This window comes from Cololabis saira, chromosome 20 (assembly GCF_033807715.1).
Source record: "Cololabis saira isolate AMF1-May2022 chromosome 20, fColSai1.1, whole genome shotgun sequence".
Classification (NCBI taxonomy): Eukaryota; Metazoa; Chordata; class Actinopteri; order Beloniformes; family Belonidae; genus Cololabis; species Cololabis saira.
Genome location: NC_084606.1, coordinates 25,093,423 through 25,109,876, shown reverse-complemented (window position 1 = coordinate 25,109,876; position 16,454 = coordinate 25,093,423).

The following is a 16,454-nucleotide window of genomic DNA, read 5'->3' as shown; positions in this document are numbered from 1 at the left end:
CACTGGCTCCCAGGATATCACCCACCTCCTTACCTGCCCACTACTACCTGCCCCCTGCTCAACGGAACACCTGGCAGAATACAACACCTGCTCACAAAAATGTGTGGAAAAATGGATGGATGTCATCTAGCTCTCAGTCTTACCACCATGAAGACTCGACAAGAAGAAGATCTCAGGACTCCGTCCTCCTCCAGGGTCCAGACGGACTCTCGGTGTCACGCTCCGGGGGCGCCGCCGCCAATCAGGTGACTCACATCACCGGGGAGCAAATCTGCAGGCTAAGACGGAAAAGTGCTCCCTCAGAAACGCTAAATTACAGCGTTGCTTCCAGCGAGGACGTAATTACGGGCTCCGAGATCCAAACAGGAAACAAACACCGCGAGGAGGCTTGTGGACGGCAGGAAGAGAGAGAAGGAAGAATAAAAGAGAGATGACCTCTGGGAACCTCGGCGGGTCACATGACGGAGCTAAACGCGGCGGAGGAAGATGGACATCAGCGGTTCAGAGGTGGAGCTGGTGGGAAAAACAGACCCTCTGCTCTGTGGGGGACTCGTGGGTCAGCAGACCTGCTGCACACCTGGATCCAGGTGGAAGGTTCTCCCTCTGCTGGACATCCCCCCGGCCGGGATGGAGGGGGGTATCAGCCCTCGTTTACTGGGAGTGACCTCGGTTACCGCAGCGACCTTCAGCCCTGTCCACCAACCACACCCCCCGTCCTGCTGCACCATGACAACCCACACAGTGATGCTGGTTCATACAGCCATGGTGGAGCTGAGCACCTGAGCAGTGCCCGTACGTGCACGGAGACGCCAGGCCTGCATGGTGAAGGGATTAAGGTTACACACACACTGAGGGGGGAGGGCAGTGTGTGTGTGTGTGTGTGTTGTCATGGCATGGCCCCCTCGCCCACCTTGCAGTTGATAGATCTCAGCTGCACGCCTTCATCCTTAGCTTCTGTTTAACCTTGTGGGCCTCCCCCTCTTCTCCCTCCTCTTCCTCTCCCTCAAATACAGGGCAGCAGTAGACGTCTCTCCGCTGCCAGAACACACTTCCTCTTCCTCTACCCGTTTCTTTTACAGGTTTTGACGATCACGTCCGTCATTCATGCAATGACATCACACGCCGCCAGGGTGGCCAGACACCTGGAACTATCATACTTCCTCAGAAGTGACCGTACGCTACGACTTTGACAAAATGAGTCTGCGATGTACTCTGACGGCGTTGGGTGTGGAGCTGAGGAGGCGTGTCCGTGAGACAGGAAGTGAGGATAACAGATGATTGTAAAACACTACATCAGTAAGGAACAAGTGAACCTGCTGAATCTGCCTCCAGATGGGACCGATAGGGAATATCAGTCGTGAAAGACTCTTTCTGTGAGGCGTTGTGGAAGTATTGATGTTTTCAGCTGCTGGTCGTACAGAAATCCAAACTATCGTAAAATACCATAATTATCATAGATCTGGCAACACTGCATGGGCCTGGACTGAATCCTGGTTCTGGTTCTGGTTCTTCGCTCCGCTCTTCTCTGGGGGAACCAGCTCGCAGTTCGGGTTTGGGAGGAAGCTGAGACTTTCCCAACTGAACCTGGAGTGCAGGGAGATCTCCCATGATGCAACTCTCATCACATATTGCCATCATTAACTTTCTTTAAGCCCGTCTGAGGTATTGTTGACATCTTGGGTTTGTTTTCCTGGTTCTGCTGGAGCGGGCTCCTCTAGCGGTTTTCCTGGTGAAAGTGAGATCTCTCTGCCGACGGTCCCCCGCTGCTTTGTGCTCGCTCTCAACGATCGGCCGGATCAAGCTGGAGATCCGGCTGTCGAGAGAATAACTTGAGCACCGAGACCTCTCTGTCACAAACTTACGTCTGCTCACCTCCTCTTCCAGAACTTGGGTCAGAACCTCCCTTCTCCAGGTTGTAACGCTGGTCTTTAATCTGCCTACATCTGGATCTACTTTCATAACATTAAGATGCATCGATTATATCAGCTTGCACGTGTTTCAACGTCTGTTTTTTTATTATCAATATTATATTATTATTATTAATAAATCCTCTTTGACTCTTTGGATAGAAAATGCCGTGCAGAGAAGTTAAATGTGAAAGAACCCAGAGAAGACAGATCCCCCCCCTCCCTGTGGCTGAGCACTGATTGGAAATGACAGTCCTAAATCCCCCCCCACGTCCCTCCGCGCCAGCAGGACTTCCCGGATGGCTGGACCAAAAGAAAAGAAGTCATTCTGTCTGGACACCTGAGCCCGTCCCTGAACGGAGCCGTGCATGACTGCCCCTTATCACAGGAGCCGGCGCCGCCGTCAGGCCACGGCCGACAAATACCTCTGACAGCAGAGCAACTCCACCTGTGGAGGCCGGGAGGTGGAGCTGGACGCTGCGGAAACACCACCCTAACCCACGTTTCTAGGTTTGGTTTTCATGCTAAAAGGCTCAAAGGAAACCACAACGTGCTCCTGATCTGTGGGAACGGCAGATCATAAACACTTCTGCACCTCAAACCTGCAGTTTCCTGGTCACCTTGCATTACCTTAGGCCTTCAGTGATGTCCAACTTAATCAATAAATACCTTTCATTATGCAGCATTTATACCATATATATGGGCAGTAGTTAGAAACACACTTAAGCACTACTAGGCATTGCTTCAACTAAGTTGTGTTCAAAATGGGTTGTTATCCGGCACATTTTAAAAAATCAACAAACCTGCATCAGAAATTAAAACATATCTGGTATGTTATTGTCAAAACTTAATAAAAGGGTCTTTAAAATGATCTTTAAAAAAAAATAAAAAGCTTTAAACAATGATGAGAAACCTGGCTTATAGGCTTCTGGCCTGTTGTTGCTGGTACATCTTAGTTATAAATAGTTATAAAAGAGTTATAAAAAAAAAAGTTTTATCAAATGACTCCACAAAGAATATACAAGCTTTAACAAGACAATAACTGTACAATAAATTGCTAAATTGCAGTGTAATATCAGAAAGACACTAACAAGACGGCCATACTTTGGCAACAGCGACACAATAAACAAGTCTCTTTGTGAAAAAGTTTTTCATGTCAAAGCGTGACGTCACTGTTGTTTTGAGTACAACCACACAGCTGTGCCTGATTATTTATTTACACTGCACAAGGGAAAGATGTTTTTGTTCCATTTTCAGTATATTTGTCATTTTAGTTCGTTATTATGGATTTCATATGAACAAAATAAATTATAAAAACATATTAAACGTGAAAAAAATAAATAAAATGTTTGCACTCACCAAAACGGCTGTGTCCCCCCACTGCAGTGGCTCAGACTAGTAAGTATCGATATCTAACCACAGGACGCGTAAATGTCACGTTCAACGTGAGGCCAGCTAGAGGCCTTCCTGCTTTAACACACCTGACTCTACTTAATCATCGTCACCAGCTTGTCATCCAGGTGTGCACAATTCTATTAACGACACAGTCACTTGTATCATGGTGCAATGAAGCAGCGAAACATCTAGATTCTAGAACCTGGAGGACAGCGGCCCTCGAGGACCAGGAATCCCCCACCCCTGCCTTACAGACACAACTCGTGATCTGATTGGCTATCGCAACTATCAATCAACTGTATTTGCCCCATCTGGGCTCAGTGCAATGTTGATTCTGAAGGCAGATTTCATGCAGCCTGGCAACAAATAATAGCTGAATTCTGATTCTGAAAAATAACAGCACTGGAAGGAGCAGAATATGACATGAAGAGAATATTAATACTTTTAGATATTTAGGGGAAGTACATAAAAAATGAAATGAACCTTTATCATAATTATGATCATGATTTCTGGTTATGTTAGGCCAGCAGAGAAGGCCTCGCTGGCCCTGACGCCCTGCCACTGGTTTATTATTATTATTATTATTATTATTATTATTATTATTATTATTATTATTATTATTATTATTATTATTATTATTATTATTATTATTATACACTAGATAAAGGTGAATATGGCGTTGGTGTGTTTCTGGACCTCTCAAAGGCCTTTGATACCATTGATCATAACATACTGCTAAACAAATTGACCCACTATGGGATCAGAGGCACAGCTCTTAAATGGTTCACTAGTTACCTTTCACAGAGACAGCAATATGTACGCATCCATGACAACAAATCTCAATATAGACATATCAAATATGGGGTTCCTCAGGGTTCTATTTTAGGGCCCTTACTCTTTATTATTTATACAAATGATCTGGTCAACTGCTCAAACGTCTTCCAAAAAATCATTTTTGCTGATGATACAAACCTTTTTATATCACATAATAACATTCATGAACTCCAAGATCTCCTTAATAATGAGCTCTCTAAAGTGGACATTTGGTTTAAAGTAAATAAACTCTCTCTTAATATTAAGAAAACAAATTATATATTATTTTGTTTCAATAAAAAACGAATAAATATGGAAAATTTGGCCTTTCAGATCGTAATAAATGATGAAGAAATAAAGAGAGTAAACTCTACAAAGTTCCTTGGGGTCCTCATTGATGACTGTCTAAATTTTAAATGTCATATAGATCACCTTGTGGAAAAACTATGTAAATATGTCGGTCTGTTTTTCAAACTGAGACACCTGCTTCCACGCTCTGCCCTTCTCACTCTTTATAAAACTTTGTTTGAACCTCATTTAAATTACTGCAATATTATTTGGTGTAAAAAATTAGAAGTTTTACAGAAAAAAATTATCCGTGCCATCTCTTGGACTGAATTTAACTCACCTACTCGACATCTGTTTGCTCACTATGGTATTCTTCGACTCAAAGAATATAACTACTTCCATAATGCATGTACAATATATCAGGTGGTCTCAGGTTTGAATCCCAGACTAACTCAGCTCATCCCAATCTCCGTTCCCCAGCACACCCACAAAACTCGACACAAACACCTCATTATAGGGAAAAAACGTAAACTTGTGGGAACAAGTTTGAGTGTTGTGTGTCGGGGACCACAGATTTGGAATGAGCTGAATGACAACCTTAAAAAGTCACAGTCCATCTCCATATTTAAACGGCAGTTAAAGAATCAATTGTTAAGCTCATATATATAAACGTACACTCCGGGATCACAAAATGTTTCATGTTAAGTGTTTGTAATGTGATACGTTGCATGTAAGTGGTAGTCTAGTATAATGTGCATGTTGTTCTGTTGTGTTATGTGTGTATTAAGTGCAAGTGTATGTATGTATTCCTGCCTACTGTATGTATGTTCATTGGCTCCTACCATAAGCTTTTGATAGCTTCTCCAGGAGACCAATTCACATGTGTGAAAGTTAATAAAAAAAAAAGAATATTATTATTATTATAACCTTTATTTAACCAGAAAAAGGTCTCGTTGAGATTAAAACTCTCTTTTACAAGAGAGTCCTGGCCAAGACAGGCAGCAACACAAACACAAATTTGCACAAACAAAACAGTTGCAATAACAAAACAGTTCAAAACAAATCAGAAATACAGATCACAAACAAAATCAGCAGTCAAAGCATCTACAGCCAGTTGTACTTGTTTCCAGGTCTTTCAGAAGAACCTTAAAAGCATCAAGTGACACCAGATTATTCAATTTTAAGATTTTCTGCAACTCATTCCAAGCAGAGGGGCCAGCAGAGCTGGAAGCCATACTACAGTACCTTGTCCAGTGCGGACCCTTGGTACAGTCAATAAAAACAAGTCCTGCGACCGAAGACTCTGACTCCCAGTGCTTTTTTGAGAGAGATACCTCCCCAAATAAGCTGGAAGCAGGACCAGAATGGCCTGGTGTAACAGTTCCTGTGAGGGCCGGATCAGAGGCTGGTTTCACCCCGAAGCCCGGTTTCCTCCGTGTAGTTGGTAGAGACCTGCAGAGAACACCACCTTTCCTAACAGCAGGAAAGCTGCACAGTTTTCCTGTTCAGGTGCATTCAGGCCAAAGTTGACACGATGCCTATGGGAAAAGAAATCAGCAAGGATTTTAGAGAAGCAACTGTTGCTGCCCGTCTACCTGCAAAGTGTCAGAAGGACATGAATCTTTATTTAATCTCCAAACAATCTGGACTCCATCCTTCTAGTGGAAATAAAAATCATCAGAAATGTGAGATTTTTAGAAGCAAACAACCCAGCAAGGTCACGGCGGTCAGAAAAACATCTCTTGTTCACTTCAGGCCTTATCTAGTATGATAAATGTGAAATTACAATTAGAAAGAAGCTGTGCAACCCGGCAGTCAGTGAGTCCGACATCTCCTGTGTTCCTTCGTGTTGTTGAGTCGGTGAAGCCGTCTGTCTGACAGTTGAGCCTCGGATAAAACCTCGGCCTCAGACCGCAAACACATCAGCAGTCTGGCTGCAGGAAGAGAAGAGATGAACCCGTAAATATCAAGACCTCAACCCGACTGAAGCACCTGCAGAACCTCCGGAGAACCGTTCACAGACACGTAGAACATTACAAGCTCGACCGTCGCTGATTGTGGAACTGAAAAAGACCAAATAAAGACAACATGACCGTTATCGCCTCCCCGAGCAACAAGCTTTATTCTGGTAAATGATCCCGTGCAGAGGGAGATCAGATCACGGCTTCTTTCTTCCTCGTCAGAGAGATCCACGAGCCTTCGGAGACGTTGCACGCCACCTCTGCTCCGGGCCATCTGTGTGTTTCTGCATCGCTGCTGCACATCAGGCTGCTAACATTACACATGAATCTCTGAAACGTCTTCATTAACATTTGTTTAGCATTATTTTAAATAAATCGCTGATACACGATCCTGCAGGCTTTTTTGTGCAACGAATATTTACACATCTGTGAGAGATGCAACCTTAAAATGTATAAATAATGGATGCATGGAATCTTTTTCTTCTCCTGAGCATTTGTAACTTAAAAAAAAAAAGTTAAATTTGTTTATTTTCTACTGTATTAATACTGTATTAACCTTTTATACTTCCAGGAGGGAATTAAGCTGAGGTCTTTTCATTGGAGCTCAGTAAAACCCTCTTCGGAGGTGCAGACCTCCAGGAAGGAGGGAAGACTGTGATCAGCTCAGGAAGCCTGGGGAACGACATCAACACAAACCCATCCTGCAGGGGCTGCAGGAGCTGCAGGAGCTGCAGGAGCTGCAGGAGCCGCTGAGCTGCAGGAGCTGCAGGAGCCGCTGAGCTGCAGGAGCTGCAGGAGCTGCAGGAGCTGCAGGGGCTGCAGGAGCTGCAGGGGCTGCCGGAGCTGCAGGAGCTGCAGGAGCTGCAGGGGCTGCAGGAGCTGCAGGGGCTGCAGGAGCTGCAGGGCTGCCGGGGATCGAGTCGCGGGTATAAACACCAGTCACACTACATTTTTTTCGTTTTTTTAAAAATGATTCTGATTTATTTTCATAGTTGTTTTTGTTGTTGCTCAGTTGTCGGCTGCAATTACGTTGAGATGAGGTCACGCGGAGCTAGCTTGTTGTTATTAGGCTGTTTGGACCGGTTCCACTGATGGATTATGTTCCTTCACAACATTAACAAGGTGCCACAAAGCCTTTTTTTCTCTAGCAAAAACCCCGAAGGCGAGATTCCTCTCACGGGCTGTCGCTTGAAATGATGCGTGCGATCTTTATGAGCGCCGTTATCACACCGGTACACACTCTCACACACTCACACACACGCCAGCTCGTTTTTCCTGCTGCGGCCTTTGGTCTCCGCATCCTCGGCGCCTCGGCAGCATGACGGGGCTCCTCCTGGCTCCTCCACCTGCCCCCCCACCCTCCGGAGAGGGTGCCAGGCCGGGGTGGAAGTGGGCCCTGCAGCCCCAGGGCAGGTGGAGGGATGAATTCAGGCCCTGCTGCTCTACCTTTCCCCAGAGTGCAATTACGCAAGCAATTACTCTCCCTGGGCACCGCGCAGCCTCTAAACTGCCGAGATCACATCCAATCTGCCGGGGCCGGCTGGGAGAGCGGCTCCTTAATGTACTCCACTAGGCTCTCTCTCAGGATAACTGCCCCGGGGGAGTGTGTGTGAAGAGAGAGAGGATATTGAGGGAGGATGAGACGATGAGAAGAGGATGAGGTGAAGGCAGGAGGACGGAGAAGTGCACATGCTCGGTTGATATTCTACACCTGTGAGGACTTATTTACCCGTGAGAGACATATCAATGCCTGCGCTCGTCTGCATCTGCAGAATATGATGAAATGAAACATCACTCGTCCGTGTCACCGTGCCGAGCTGCTTCAGACAGATGTGTGCGAGCACGCCTCCACATCTGGAGCCAATCAGAGATCAGACTCCGGGGTGAAACGCAGCCTCTGCTGCCGTTCTGTTTCCTGGCTTCAGAGCGTGTGCAGGAGTACAGGTGCCAATTATTTCACATCTAATGTAAACCAGAGAACAAGGACGCGTCAATCACAGCGGCAGCCGCCTGGAAGGGAAACGGGACGCGTTCAGAGGAGCAACGTCGGCGCCTGATGAAGTGAGTTGGCTGGAACTTTTCCAAATATCCCTGCAGACTCAGGCCCTTTAAGGAACGTCATCAGAACCCCGACTGGGTCTTGATAATGAGCACACACGGTGATAATGAAGTTTTATTGCAGGAGAGTTTGGAGCGGCTTGGGCACTAGCAGAAGAGGTCCTTGATGATCAAAGAGGACAGGAGGACAAACCAGTCACAGTACAGAATCTGTGTCATGAGAAGGTGATAGACTTTTAGTCAAGACGGCCTAAACCGAGACCAAGACTCTACCAGGACCAGAGAGTATCAAGACCAAGACTAGTTCAGCTCAAGACCAAAAACAAACTAGTTATTTCATCATCTTGCGTGAGTTGTAGAACATCAGCTCCATCCTGGTTCAGCTAGTTTCAATATGAGGTTGTTTTCAACTGCAGCACAATAACAGAGAAGTGGATGATGATGTTGAACTCACTATAAATGTTTTCATCCATCAGCTGAGATCAGATATGTGTGGCGACTGCACTACCGCTATTTCTACACTATTGGAGGATTGACTCCAGAGCTTTTAAGGATTGACACGACTACTAACTAGTCCCAAAGTCCTCTAGCAGAATAACCAGCCTCCAACACCCCCCTCAACCTCAGAAAAGAAATGAATAGTACATGTTACTGATTTAAATTGGACTTAATTTGGAGATGAAACCTGATTTTTAAATATTAAAGATACAATTATCCACTTGAAATTACATTATTTATTTACCATTATAGTAATCAGATTACACTGAAGAACTGCTGATCACCAGATTCTGTCACCTTGGTGTGCAACGGCATCTCAATTATCCAAGTCCGAGACAAGACCAAGACCACAAAAAAGTGCTCTCAAGACCAAGACCGGTCTCGAGAAACTACAAGTCTAGAATGTGATAATCACAACCCAAATGTCCATTTTACATGTTGATATGCACATTTATTTTAGGTTCAAATGTTTTAAAAAAAATTCTAAAAAGCTGGTTGGAGACTCAGCGAGTTGGGATTTTCTCTTTGAACCTCTGTAAATATTCATGTGCAGAAACTTGCCCGAGGAAAGCGAGCAGAGGTTAAAGGGAGGAGAATTTAGGTCGTCAAAAATGTTTGATACCCTTCTTTGGTTTCGAGGTGAAGCCAAGCCGCCGATGACGCGTTTCCAGATGTGCTTGAGGGTTCAGCAGACCGAACTGACGTCCGGGTGAGACATCTGGATCCAGCATGTCACTCATGTTAGAAGAGGACGGCGTCACGGCGACTGGTGTGGTTGTGCTGCGACCCGTGTGCCCCAGAGGGACGCTTCAGGCTGAATCAGCCGGAGCCTTCGGACGCTTGAACTTCAACAAAACACGTACATCCTAAACCTCCCCAGACGTCGGACCAGACGCCGCTAGCCATTATCAGCCAGGCTAGTTCACAAGCTGTTTATACTCAGGCACCAGGCTGTGGGTCCACGTCCGTGGGTCTGTCCTAGCAGGTCCCCAGGTACACCCATGTCCCCCCTCAGCTGGTTTGGGGCTACCAATACAGTGCCTTGCAAAAGTATTTGGCCCCCTTGTACTTTGTGACCTTTTCCAACATTTCAGGCTTCAAATATACTTTTGCGGAAAGAACTGAAAACTGCTGTTCACAAACGCTCTCCATCCAACCTCACTGAGCTCCAGCTGTTCTGCAAGGAGGAATGGGCAAAAATGTCAGTCTCTCGATGTGCAAAACTGCTAGAGACAAACCCCAAGCGACTTACAGCTGTAATCGCAGCAAAAGGTGGCGCTACAAAGTATTAACTTAAGGGGGCTGAATAATTTTGCATGCCCACTTTTTCAGTTTTTTATTTATTTTTTTTTAAAGTTTGAAATATCCAATACATTTCATTCCACTTCATGATTGTGTCCCACTTGTTGTTAATTCTTCACAAAAAATTACAGTTTTATATATTTATGTTTCAAGTTGAAATGGAGCAAAAGGTCACAAAGTTCATGGGGGCCAAATACTTTCGCAAGGCACTGTATACCCTCTTCGTGGGCGGTTCTGCTGTTGTGCGTTTTGATGTAGTACCGTCAACTTTTATTGGGTATTAAATTGAATTTAGCCCCTCAGTACGTTTACATGCACTAACAGAAAGTCGAATCGTTGCCTTAATCCGACAGATATCGAGGTTTTAAAAGCCGTGTTTACACCTTAGTCGGACCGAACTAAAGCTCTTGATATTGAGTTTTTAGTGCCAGATAATGCATCCTAATCCGAGTTATTCTGGGATGTTTACCAACCCAATCTATATGCAAACGCCACACTGAATGCCTCAGAAACCTTGCACCTTCCTGACCTGCAGGATCACAGCTGCAGCACCGTCCGTCCCCATCTGGAAAGCAAACTATATTTGTAGAAATTTTGCAGAAACTCAGACTGAAAGGAAAAAAGATGTATTATTACTTTTTTTTCCCTAAAAAATGACAATTTCATGAGTTTTATTGAAATGTCTGGTGCCAAAATGTTCCCAGTCAATTAAAAGTTTTCCCTTCTGTTGCCTCAAGCTAACGAGGTTATGTTCTCAGAGTTTTTGAGTTCAAACATCCAAATAAATGAACTCAAGAACAGAGAAAATATATTTTTCATGAAATATCCCCTTTAAATTAGAAATAAAACAACTAGACTACACCGTAGAGTGTCTCAGGTGTCCCCCACATCTCTCGGGGATTTCTCCAGACATCACAACAACCTTTGCAGTTGTCATTAATCAGCTGATGGCGAGACCGTCTAAACGCAGCTCTTACTGCGAGGTTGTTTCGTGTGTTTGCACGTCCCAGATCTGGGAGCTGTAGGCTGAGGAGCGTGTCAGGTAAGGAAGGAGCTGCTTTGACATTTGGAGAAATGTTGTGTAAGACAACATTTAAAAGCAACAAGAAGGTAGGGTTGCCAACCGTCCCTGGAAAAACGGAATCGTCCCTGTATTTATAAACTAAAGTAGCGTCCCGTATTGAGCTGAAAAGGGACGCACTTTGTCCCGTATTACTGTGAGAGTCAAAAAAATAGTCATAAAACGCTAATGGAAAATGGCATTGAGCTGTTGAGTTCATAAGTTATTTTTTTCTGTTTTACTACAACTGTAGCCTACAGTCATGGCCTTTGAGGCACAAATATGTTTTCTACAGACTTTCTGTTTGCACTTTTGTCATTGCTCTAAAAATGTGCACTATTACAGAATGAATGTTCTGCTTTCTTTCTATTATTTTATATGATTTTAAGTTAAGCAGGACAGATTTCTGTTTAAGAAAGATGCTTGTTTTATTCAGTTCATCTTGTTATTTTGTATTAAAGTGAATTGTTGGATAATAATTTATTTTCCATGTGTTCATGGCATTCAAAAATATGCATCTAATTCAATTCAGGTTTGAGTCAAACTAAAAAAAAGGGGCTAATAAAATTCACCAGGCCAGGGAGGGTGAAGGTAATCGGGTTGATGAGGTGTCCCTTATTTAAATAAGGCCAGCGGAGACGCGCTCGGAGATGCGGCGTTCACTGGCGACGTGGAAAGCAGAAACGCGCAGCAACACCTCGGGGTGAAGATAACAGCCTGCTGTCGTGCATGTGGTGGCGAGGTTCGGCTGTCACGGCTTTAGGAAGCCATTTCCTAAACATATATTCAGGATTTAATTAAACGTGAGCGTTCTCCAGTGTTTCCTGGAGTATTTTATTCCCGGCGAGGTGCATTAAGCCTCTGAGGATTGATTTAGTAATGGAACTCCATTACTGAAAACTACACTTATAATAAACATTTATCACACGCGGGTGGAGGATTCAGAGCAGCGCCGGCGAGGGTGGTGCAGAATAAAACCTCAGTTTAATAGTTGTGCATTTCATGTAAACTTGGCATTGGATTACACCGACGGCGTGGCTTCTTTTTTTATGCATAAACAGTTTATTTAAAATCAGGGCCAAGTAAACAAAAAACAAAACCGTAATGGAGAATTAAAAAAGATTTACTGCTGGTCATGAAAAAACACATTACCCTACAGCTGGAGCTCAGCTGACGCCAGATATTTAACCAGAGCACATCGCTCCTGCACAAAGGGTTCTTTATTTACCCAAACCGACTTCATATATTACATAATGCAGTTGTTATACGAGAAAGGAGTGTTTGGTCTCATCATTTTTACTGCCAGTAAACAGAGAAACAGCGTGAGCTCGTAAAGAGGACGTGAACGCAGCAGCTGCACTCCTGCTGCCACCGTGGGCCCCAGGCCCCCAGTCTCGCGCTCAGCAGGCACGCCGATTTTTTCCAGTGGCCAGCCGCGGTACTGCAACAAAAAATCCCATGGGGCCCAGAAAGCTTTTTTCCCATAGACCGCAATAGTAAAAGAGAAGCCTCTAAAACTGTTCACAGGACACCTCCAGCTGTAATCACCACCAATTACTAATCTTTGTATTCTATATTTTTAAGTCATGGACTTTATATCCGTCAAAAATGTTTTATAACGGCCAGAAAAGTCAAAGAAAAGTCTCTTTCTGGGCGTGACGTCACGGCTGTGCCGTGCACTCGCAAAGCGCGGTCGTGTGTGTCTCGGGAACGAGGATGGCTGAAACTAAGCCGTTCGGCGGAATAATCACTCAGAAACACATTGCATTGCCAATTTGCACCAAACAGAAATGTTTAATAGCAAGAATAATAATGGTTTGTCATTCTTGTACTTAAACATTTCCGTTGTAGCCAACGGTGTATGGTTTGTGAAAATAAGATATCAGGCAGGAATAACACAAGTCTAAGACCCTGTCCACACGTAGCCGGGTATTTTTAAAAACGAATATTTCCCCCCCTCCGTTTATAAAAACATTTGCATCCACACATAACCGAAGATCTGCGTTTTCGACCACATTCATAAGCATTCTAATGATCCTGTAGATCATCTGCGGCTCCGCGGAGGCGCAGGTGTGGGTGTTTCCACTGAGATCCTCCTGCACACACACACCTAACGCACTTCAAATATGTATTCTTCTGTTGCTCTTTCATTTGGAGGCAGCGCCCTGCACGGGACTAAATGAGGGTCAATATTAACAAAATGAGCTTGTGGCGTGAGATCCCCACCTCACAATAAAACTGACCTCCATCAGGTTTGAGCAAACGTGCAGGGAGAGAGATGTGTCGTAGTTGTTGCGACGGTGCCGTGGAGTTTTAGATGTCATGTGTTTAACATCATCTTAACCCTTAATCCTCAGCTTATTTTATGACAGTGCTCCCGGGGAAGCTGCACCTCCGCAGCTCCGCGGGCACTGCGAAGCCGGGCAGTGCCCGCAGGGCAGTGGGCAGTGGGCAGTCCGCGGCTCCGCGGCTCCTACGCCGTAGGGTGCGCGGAGCCGCGGAGCCTACGGCGTAGCCTCTGTGTAACGCAGTAAATTAACCACATTTAAACATAATATTTGACATATTTAAACATAATACTTGACAAAACTTGTAATACAAAAAATATTTGTCTTAATGTAAGTAATAAACTTGGGAAGTTTCATGGTGATACCTGCTATTTACATTTTTACCCTATTTTAGCCTATTAACCTGGGGTGTCTCATCTTAAATAAAAATGACTCGTTTTATCTTTAATTAAAAAAAACACACAAATGAACCATGTATAGTCTATAACCATGACTTGGGAACAGCATCGGTTGATTTGCCCTATAAATCCCTAATTTCATTGTGTACATCTATCATTACCGGTCTGAAGGACTCATGAGCGCGCAGCGCTTGTCCAGAGCGCGCAGCGCTCGTTCACATTGCCCCGGGGCATGATGGGAGGCCCCAGAGCATCATGGGAGGTGACTCAACTGCGCATGCTCTATGGGCCCGTGTACCAGGAAGTAAACCAGGAAGTCAGAAATTTTTTCGGCGGATGCGCTGGGTGAGCAAACTCCATTGAAATGAATGGGCGGCCATTTTCGATCCGGTATCCAGTTATATAATACATCCATGGTGGGCCCAACCGAGCCCAGTGCATTCTGGGAGTCCCACACCAGCCGTTTCATGGGGACATCTGCATGTTGCTGCAGGTCTGATGAGCTATTAAAGACAAATAAACAGTCAAGTCAAATATGAGCGATGGAAAAACAAAGCCGTGAGCTGGAACGTGCTGCAGGATGGCAGGAAGCAGCCACCACCACCTCCACCTGTCTGGGGGGCATGTGCTTGAGGCTGATGGATACTAGAGTTGTATTGTAAAACATACAGATTTGCATACTCATAATTGTGGGAAGTTTGAGTTTTATCATTGAGAGAGGAGGGAAAAACTGCTAAGATGGAGATGGAAATTAAAACGGGTCAAACGACAAAATAAATGACAAATAAAAGTGGCACGACGAAGGGATTATGGGTCAGAGCTAGGGATGGGCGGTATGGACTAAAAAATGTATCACGATAATTTCTGGCATTTATCCCGATAACGATAAAAATGACGATAAATAAAATACCATTTCAACTCCACCTTCTCAACTCTAAATCTATCTCGTTCTCAGATCCGCCATGTTTGTTACAAAAAAACGTCATCAACGGGAATTTATCCTTCTTTCTTTCTTTCGTTCAGGCTCATTTCCTTCCTTCCTCCCTTCCTTCCTAATTTTTTCCTTTCCTTCCTTCCTTCCTTCCTTCCTTCCTTCCTTCCTTCCTTCCTTCCTTCCTTCCTTCCTTCCTTCCTTCCTTCCTTCCTTCCTTCCTTCCTTCCTTCCTTCCTTCCTTCCTTCCTTCCTTCCTTCCTTCCTTCCTTCCTTCCTTCCTTCACACGTATGTTATGCGTGGATTTAACGCAGAATCATAAATCAGCTTTACACAAAAACGTCATCAACGGGAATTTATCGTTTTTATCGCGAGATGACAAATTCTTATTGTGAGGAATTTTTTTGACGGTATATCGTGAACGGTAAAATATCGCCCATTCCTAGTCAGAGCCATCATGGATGCACCCAGGGGTCACCAATCCTGGTCCTCGAGGGCCAGTGTCCTGCATGTTTTACAGTTTCCTCTGCTTTAACACACCTGATTCTAATTAATCATCGTCATCAGCTTGTCATTGAGGTCTGCACAATTCTCTTAACAACACAGTCACTTTTATCACGGTGCAATGAAGCAGCGAAACATGTAAAACATGCAGGACACCGGCCCTCGAGGACCAGGATTGGTGACCCCCGAGTTAGACGGATGCAAGGCTTTTCCTGCATGTGCGTGTGAATGTGTTTGAATGTGTTTGAATGTTTGGTGGTGGTCGGAGGGGCCGTTTGGCACAATATGGCATTCACGCTTCCGTCAGTCTGCAGGGCAGCTGTGGCTACAAACGTAGCTACCACCACCGGTGAGAATGTGTATGAATGAATAATGATCTCTGTAAAGCGCTCTGGGTTCCTTGAAGGGCGCTATATAAAAAACCAAGTCAAGTCATGTGGCCTAAGCTTTTCAAGTGTTGCTGGAACGCCTTCATGAGGTTTAGTTTGTTGTTTCAGTTTCATTCAGAGTGGGGGACACTAGTTTAAGGAAATATATGATTATGATGGTTTCCATGATGTCTGCCGACATAAAGGCGTCGTGGTACTTGACGAGCTGTGTTTTCTTGAACACATTAGACATTTTATATATCATATGGAACATGGATATATATGCTGCATGCACCAATCTGGCCCCTAGCCAGTATAAAAAGAACTGGACGAGCCTCTAACCTCCTCACGGTGGTCACAGAGCTCTCCTGCTGCTGATGGCCATCTGATAATCAATAGTTCACCTCCTACCTGCCACTCCATGGTGGCCCTAACGTGGTTATCAGATGGCCAGTCATCAATACCGCCTTGGTTTTTAGTGTTGTTATTCTACACAGCTGATCCCAGATCCTGGTGTCAACTGGGATTAACGTGCACTTTTAGTCATTTTCTAAGTCTGGGGAGGAAAATCTAATCAAAAACTTCATTTTCAAGCAGCTCATAACAGCTTTTCACCAGCGAATAAATGACTAATGGAAGTTATAAAACATCTTTCTCAAAAACGCTCGCTGGGATGAGATGA